Raw genomic sequence first — 9,830 nt, forward strand, 5'->3', positions numbered from 1 at the left:
GAACTGAATTCTGCGATTTGGACAAACCACCATTAATCGTCCACTGGGATGGCAAACTGATGATAGATCGTACAAATTCTGCAGCCCCTAAAGCAAATGTTGACCGGCTATCTGTAGGTGTGACAGGTCACAATGTTGACAAAATACTTGGAATAGCAAAACTATCAGCTGGAACTGGAGAAGCCCAAGCAAAAGCAGTTATTCATCTGCTTAATTTCTGGGACATAATTGGTGATGTTATTGGAATGAGTTTTGATACTACAGCCTCTAACACTGGCTCCAAAAATGGTGCATGTGTAGTTCTAGAGAAACATATAGGTAGAAATTTGTTATATTTCGCTTGCAGACACCATGTTCATGAGATCATAGTAGCAGGAGTGTTTGGATCACTATTTGGACCATCATCTGGTCCCAACATACCTCTTTTCCAGAGATTTCAGCAATATTGGCCCAAAGTTAATCAAGGAAATTTTAAACCTCTGGATGACATTCAAATGAAAATACCCCTGGTGCAAGAACTACAAAATGAAGTGATTGCATTCCTCAAAGAAAACCTGCATGTTAAAATGCCAAGGGATGACTACAAAGAAATCATGGATCTCTGTCTGTTAATACTTGGAAAACTGCCTGATCAAGAAGAGAAAAATTATCATTTCAAGTTTCCTGGTGCTTATCACATGGCTCGCTGGATGGCCAAGGTTATTTATTGTTTTAAGATTTATTTATTTCGTGAAGAGTTTCGTGAAAAGTTGACCACAAAAGAGGAAAAAAATCTCTGTGAATTTTGCTTATTTGCTAGTCTGGTTTATGTAAAATCTTGGATATCATGCACAAATGCCAGCGATGCTCCAGTTAATGACTTGTTTCTGTTTCAGCAACTTAAGCAGTTTGCAATTGTGAATAAAACGATTTCCGAAGCAGCAGTCAAGAACTTTCAAAACCATTTGTGGTACCTTTCACCAGAATTGGTCCCACTAGCTTTGTTTTCAAACAAACTTCAAACGGAAGAGAAGCGAAAAATGATTTCCAACATGAAATTTCATGGTGAGAACTGGTCTGAAAGGTTGATCAAATTAAAGAACATTAAAAGTCTAGAGAAGAAATCTCTGGACATGCTGGTGACATCAGTTTCAGCAAGTGCGTTGCGGTCAATGAAGGATGATATTGATTTTCTGTTCAACAACGATCCAGCTACCTGGAATGATTCCCCAGAATACCAAGAAGGAAAAAATTTAGTATATTCATTGAAAGTAGTAAATGATGCTGCCGAACGATCTGTGGCTTTAATGTCGATGTTTAATGAATCGATTACAAGGAATGAATCTGAAATGCAGAGGTTAATTCAGGTGGTTGAGGATCACAGAAAGCGAGTGCCAGATGCCAGAAAGTGTACTCTGAAGAGTTATAGTCCTCGCTAGCATTAACATTGCACGAACTATAACATTACGATAATTAAATGTTAATTGCTCATATGTTTTTTTGTTTATAATTTGTATTTTAATCAATGACAAAGAGTCAAAAATCCTAGTGTTTTAGTTAGGAAAAATTCTGATATAACAAAAACCGCAGAACTTTAGTCGTATTGCAGTATTTTATTTCATTAATTTCTCTGCTAATAAACCAGTCTAAAGTGGATGTGGATTGTAATTTGTATTCAGAATTTAATATTTAGAGATAATTAAAACTGATCAAATCTGAAAAATCTAATTAACCGGGTTTTAAAAATTTGTGGAACTTTGGTACTTTTTCCATGTTTTTCACATTTTTCGTAAAACTTTATGGTCATTGAGCACCCCTAAACATTATCTGATTGGAAAGATTTTTTGCACAGTTAATTACTATGTCAAATGGGCACAAAATAAGCAACTATGCAATCAAATCTAAAAAAAAAATTTTTTTTGGACAGCCCTAATATATATATATATATATATATATATATTATATATATATATATATATATATATATATATATATATATATATATATATTAAGGTGGTGCTAAAAACAACTTATTTTAAAAATGTAAGCTGACAACCCCTAAATGTGTTTTATATATATGTATATATATATATATATATATATATATATATATATATATATATATATATATATATATACATATATATATATATATATATATATATAGGCAGATTGCGAGTCAGGCTATATATATATATATATATGTATATATATATATATATATATATATATATATATATATATATATATATATATATATATATGTATATATATATATTTACATACATATTTGTATATGTATGTATATATGACTTATTTATATACATATGTATATAAATAAGTATATATTTATATATATATATATATATATATATATATATATATATATATGTATGTATGTATGTATGTATGTATGTATGTATGTATGTATGTATGTATGTATATATATAAATATATAATATTTACATACATGTTTGTACATGCATGTATTATTATGACTTATTTATAGTACATATGTATATAAATAAGTATATATATATATGTATATATATATATATATGTGTATAATATATATATGTATATATATATATATATATATATATATATATATATATATATATATATATATATATATATATATATATATATATATATTAGGGTGGTGTTAAAAACAACTTATTTTAAAAATGTCAGCTGACAACCCCTAAATGTGTTTTATATATATAAAATAATACTGGATTTAAAAAATTTTTTGAATAAAAATATATTTTTACGGGTGCTACAAGGCCCTTATACATCAAACAGGTTCCTAATATTATAAAAAAAAAAAGTTTTTCAAAAGTATGTCATGTTGGATCTCAAATGATGCAAAAATATATAAAAATTTCAAAAATATGAATCATTTTATAAATATATTATTATTTTAGATTTTAGTAAATAGAAAATGACATTTTTTAATTTATAACAAAAAAAGGGAATTTAACAAGATTTTTTTAATTATAATTTTTTTATCTCTGCTTTTTATAAAACAATGATTATTTTTGAAATTTTTACATAATTTTGCTTCATTTGAGCCCCAACATGATATACTTTTGAAAAACTTTTTTTTTTATAATATTAGGAACCTGTTTGATGTATAAGGGCCTTGTAGCACCCGTAAAAATATTTTTTATTCAAAAATTTTTTAAATCCAGTATTATTTTATTATATAAAACACATTTAGGGGTTGTCAGCTGACATTTTTAAAATAAGTTGTTTTTAGCACCACCCTAATATATATATATATAAAAAATATATATATATATATATATATATATATATATATATATATATATATATATACTTATTTATATACATATGTATATAAATAAGTCATATATACATACATATACAAATATGTATGTAAATATATATATATATATATACATACATACATACATATATATATGTATATATATAGAACCCTTAGATGTTGTCCGAAAGTTTTTTCCATATTTTGTTGACAAAAAGTAAAAATTAAAATGCAAGACCGGAATTTTTTTTTTAATAATGATAGACTGCCTGCCCCAACCAAACCCTCAGTCGATGTAGCAGCACTCCCTTGCGGGTCAGGGTATTTGTCAGTCGATGTAGCAGCACTCCCTTGCGAGTCAGGCTATTTGTTAGTCGATGTAGCAGCACTCCCTAGCGAGTCAGGCTATTTGTCAGTCGATGTAGCAGCACTCCCTTGCGAGTCAGGCTATAAGATAGTCGATGTAGCAACACTCCACTTAAATTTGCGTTTTTGTGGTTTTTTTAAAAAACGATTAATTTGTAATTAAATTAATGGTTTTTACTTTCGTCCAACACGGAAATGTTGGACGAAAGTTAAAAGTAATTAAAAGTGACGTATATGTTGGCGTAAGAATCACTTTTTTCCTTCCGCTCTTCCCAAAGCCAACAAACTATAGATCTATATATATATATATTATATATATATATATATATATATTATATATATATATATATATATATATATATATATATATATTATATATATATATATATATATATATATATATATATATATATATATATGTATTATATATATATACATATATATATATATATATATATATATATATATATATATTATATATATATATATATATATACTATATATATATATATATAATATATATATATATAAATATATAATATATATATATATATATATATATATATATATATAATATATATATATATATATATAAATATATATATATATATATATATATATATATATGTATATAGTATATATATATACATATATATATATATAGCCTGACTCGCAAACATATATATATATATAGCCTGACTAGATATCTTATAGCCTGACTCGCAAGGGAGTGCTGCTACATCGACTGACAAGTTTTTTTTTTTTTTTTTTTTTTTATATTATTAACCTCCCTAAGGCCCAAGGGGGGCACTACAGTCGAGGAGGCTACTCATTTTTTTTTTTTTTTTTTAATGTTTTTATTTTATTTTATATTTTATTTTTAGTTGTTATTCGTGGTGCAACCCTCTCTCAACTCTTAAACTCCGAAAAACGAACCTTGCCGAGCAAGGCCGCTGCACGGAGAAACTAAGTTGAGCGCGGTACTTCCAGGGATGTGGTAGGAGTAGCCTGACTCGCAAGGGAGTGCTGCTATATCGACTGAGAAATAGCCTGACTCGCACAGAGTGCTGCTACATCGACTGAGGGTTTGGTTGGGGCAGGCAGTCTATCAATTAATAAAAAAAAAATTCCGGTCTTGCATTTTAATGTTTACTTTTTTGTCAACAAAATCTGGAAAAAACTTTCGGACAACATATAAGAGTTCTATATATATATATATATATATATATATATATATATATATATATATATATATATATATATATATATATATATATATAGATATATGATATATATATATATATATATGTATGTATATATACAACTAAAATATATATATATATTTACAGCCCTTGGAATTAAGGTCAACCTAACTGCCGACCTCAAAGTAACTGAGGTCAGCGAAATTGCCGAAAAATTGCCGACCTTGCTTTTTTTGTTTCATGGTAACCCCTTTGTGTTAAATTATTCTGCCCACCTGATGCCGACCTCTAACAGTCAGAGGTTGGCAGTTGGAGTTTTATAGCTGACATAATTTTTTCTAATTCCAAGAGATGTGTGTGTGTGTATGTGTGTGTGTGTGTATATATATATATGTATATATATATATATATATATTATATATATATATAATATATATATATATATATATATATATATATATATATATATATATATATGTATATATATAGATCTATAGTTTGTTGGCTTTGGGAAGAGCGGAAGGAAAAAAGTGATTCTTACGCCAACATATACGTCACTTTTAATTACTTTTAACTTTCGTCCAACATTTCCGTGTTGGACGAAAGTAAAAACCATTAATTTAATTACAAATTAATCGTTTTTTAAAAAAACCACAAAAACGCAAATTTAATTTGACCAGAATGTTTTAAAAACATTGTGAATGTTTTTAACAATATAAACAATGTTTTTTTTTTATTTTTTTTAATAAAATGTTTTTATTTTTATTTTTTTTAATAAAAATGTTTTTATTTTATTAAGTTATTTTTTACTGTAAATCATGCGCGAGAGTGTTGCTACATCGACTATCTTATAGCCTGACTCGCAAGGGAGTGCTGCTACATCGACTGACAAATAGCCTGACTCGCAAGGGAGTGCTGCTACATCGACTGACAAATAGCCTGACTCGCAAGGGAGTGCTGCTATATCGACTGACAAATAGCCTGACCCGCAAGGGAGTGCTGCTACATCGACTAAGGGTTTGGTTGGGGCAGGCAGTCTATCATTATTAAAAAAAAAAAAATTCCGGTCTTGCATTTTAATTTTTACTTTTTTGTCAACAAAATATCGAAAAAACTTTCGGACAACATCTAAGGGTTGTATATATATATATATATATATATAATATATATATATATATATATATATATATATATTTATATATATATATATATATATAAATTAGTAAAAAAACACTTATCTAACTTTTTTCTTCAACTTGAAGTTTCACGATTGCTGGATAATCAGGAAGAGTTATTTTCCTGATGATCCAGCAATGGTGAAACTTCAAGTTGAAAAAAAAAGTTAGATGAGTGTTTTTTACTAATTTATTATTGCTCTATTCTTTAAGAACATTGAGCACTCTATTTGTAAAATACACTAACATAATTTACATATATATATATTATATATATATATATATATATATATATAATATATATATATATATATATATATATATATATATATATATATATATATATATATATATATATTCTACACCATGGAGAAAATTAATTTTAATTACTCGTTAAAAAATATACCAGTACCAGACGAAACCAGTTATAAACTGCAGCTGATAGAAAAAACAGAAAACTTAATCAAGCGAATCCGCTGGAAAACATTTTTTTATTTAAACAAAATGAAAGAAAACTAGTCATTAACAAATGAAACTTTTGGGTTCAAAACGAATAACACGCCACCCCAGTGCAAAGAATTAGAAAATTTTGAAAACGATTTACTCAAATTAATAAACCTTATAAAGTTTAAAAAAGTACACAGCGAATTTCAGAATAAATTAAAAAGAGACATATTAAATATAAAAAGCAACCCGAACGTTTTATTATTCGCAGACAATACAAATAATATTTATCAAATTTCCACTCAGGAACACATTAAACTTCTTAACGAAAACATCACAAAAGCGTTTAAAAAAGCCCCACAGAAACTCGAAAACTCTATTAACCTCGAAGCTAAAAGTATTGCAAACATACTCAACTTAAGCAAACGAATAAAAATAATCGCAAAGTCTGAAGCTTTTATTACACTTAAAGACCACAAAGACTCGTTCCAAAACAATAAACCATGCCGTCTATTGAACCCTGCCAAAAGTGAACTTGGTCACGTAAGCAAAAAATACCTTGATACTATAAATAAAAAAATTAGAACTGTATTAAGTTTAAACAAATGGAAAAATACCACTGATGCAATCAAATGGTTTGAAAATATTCCAGATAAACAACATTGCGTTTTTATTCAATTTGACATTGTCAATTTTTACCCCACTATTACATCAGAAATACTAAGTAATGCAATACTGTTTGCAAAAAATAACACATTTTTTAAAAACGAAATATGGAAGAAAAACTTAGCACACGACTGCTTTGATGTCACAATGGGTTACTTTGACGGTGTAGAAGTTTGTGAACTGGTGGGCCTATATATATTAGACTCACTATCTAAAATAATTAATAAAGAAGACGTTGGACTATATCATGACGATGGTCTGATGATACTTCGTAAAAAAACTGGATCACAAATTGATAGAATACGAAAAAACATAATTAGAGTTATAAAAACGATCGGTTTTAAAATAGAGATCCAAACAAACCTACCCGCAGTCAACTTCTTAGATGTATCCTTTAACTTAGAAAAAAGCTCCTACCAACCTTTCAAAAAGCCAAATGAATATCTTCGTTACACCCGCTCTGATTCCAACCACCCTCTGCAAATAATAAAGCAAATCCCCATCTCTATCAACAACAGATTATCACAAAATTCCTCGAATAAAAAAATATTTAATTTATCTATACCAGAATACAAAGATGAACTAAGAAGAAATGGCTTCAATAATTTTAATTTAAAGTATAACCCCCAAAAAAGAGAAAAAAAGACAAGAAAAAGAAATATAATATGGTTTAACCCCCCTTACAATAAAAGCGTCTCTACCGATGTCGGACATATCTTCCTGAACTTAATCGACAAACACTTTCCAACATCCCACCCCCTAAGTAAACTATTCAATTGAAACACCATCAAATTGAGTTACAGCTGCACCAAAAATATCGAAAGTATAATAAAAAGCCACAACAAGAAAATTAGTTCAGAAAGACCAAAAGAATACCCACCCTGCAATTGCATAAAGAAAGAAAACTGCCCTATAATAGGAAAATGTAGAGCCTCTAATGTTATTTATAAATGTATAGTATCCCCCCCTAACACCCCAGAAAAAGTATATATTGGCCTAGCAAAAGGTGAATGGAAGAAAAGATAGGCTAACCACAAACACTCATTCACAAACAAAAAGATGAAAAATTCAACCACTCTTTCAAAGTATATATGGCAGATAAAAGAAAACTTAAAAATAACACCAAAATTATTTTGTTCAATAATTAAACAAGTCCCCGCCTACAGCAACGTAACAAAAAAATGCTTGCTTTGCCTTCATGAAAAACTTTGCATATCATACAAAGGTACGCAAAAATTATTAAATAAAAAAACAGAAATTATTTCTAAGGGCCGTCACGAAAACAAGTTCTTGCTTGACAACCACGAGCCCAAAGATTAAAAAACCAAACCACGCTCGCAAATAGTTATAGTTTTATAATTGTTTTTGAACGCCACGATGTTTATTGAGTATATTTTTTAACGAAATAAACAATTTATTTTTTACCTGATGATTGCTAAATGCATGAAACTTTTAGTAGTAAAAATCATGTAGTTATTTTTATTTTATCTTATCAAAAAATCAATTGTATATATATATATATATATATATATATATATATATATATATATATATATATATATATATATATATATATATATATACAGGGGTCAAAAAAAAATGTTAGACAACTATAAATCTGTGTTTAGGTTAGCAGTTTGACGTGAAATGACCTGCTGCTCGCACCTTCAGTACATATATCAACTGATGAATAGGTAGAGCATGCAAGAGAGTGCTGCTACATCGACTAAAGGTTTAGGCTAGGGCGTCAGCCTTTTTTTTATTTTATTTTTTTTTGTTTTATTTTTTTTTTCCTATTAATTTAGGGAGCTGAAGGCTCAATACATACATATCACCTAATATAAAGAAAGCATGCACCAAAAATAACTAATGTACAATTCTTATATGTCATTAATGATGTGATTCTGAAACATCAAGTGAGGATGTGTGTTTTAGTACATTTATAAACTAATAGATTAGGGTAAAAACAGATAATATCTATGTTTGATGTACATTCATCATGGCAAAAAATATTGCATAAAAATATTTACAACTAGTAAAGTAAAAAGGCTTATATCATAAATAAGTTTAAGATTTATCAATCAAATTGGGTAAGGTTGATAGATAATAATGAACTGATATTTTTTATTTTTCTGGTATTTAAAAAACTCAACTTTATGAGCAAACTAAATTTAATACATTGAAGTCAGTGAATTTATTCTGCACAATAAAAAAAAATTTATTGTACAGAATTTGGTACAATAAATAAAACTAACAATATGACCATCAAGCAAGATGACCACTGCCACGGTTTTTACATAGGAGAGCGTTTAGATTTTTTACATAGGAGAGAGTTTAGCTTCGCGCTCTCCTATAAAAAAAACGGGAAACGGTCACCTTAAGCAAGATGATATGGTAAAGTTTATGCACCCACATGGTCTTTTTTAACAAACTTTTCTGGTCATCTAGAGCAGATTAGTGCTAAGTTCTATACATTTGTACTATAGACCCACCCGTAACTGTATACAACAACTGTATATATGTATAATTTGATTGCTGACATGTCTAAAAATAATTTAACATTATCTTGACTCTAATTTATTTGTATTTTATTTTGTAAAAACTTTTCTTAGTATTTATCATTTCATAACATAAAATCATGTAAAAAATTAATTTAAACTTTTAGATTGATGACTGTTTTTAATCCATACACTTGCAGATCAAATT

This window comes from Hydra vulgaris, chromosome 02 (genome assembly GCF_038396675.1).
Source record: "Hydra vulgaris chromosome 02, alternate assembly HydraT2T_AEP".
In the NCBI taxonomy this organism is placed as follows: Eukaryota; Metazoa; Cnidaria; class Hydrozoa; order Anthoathecata; family Hydridae; genus Hydra; species Hydra vulgaris.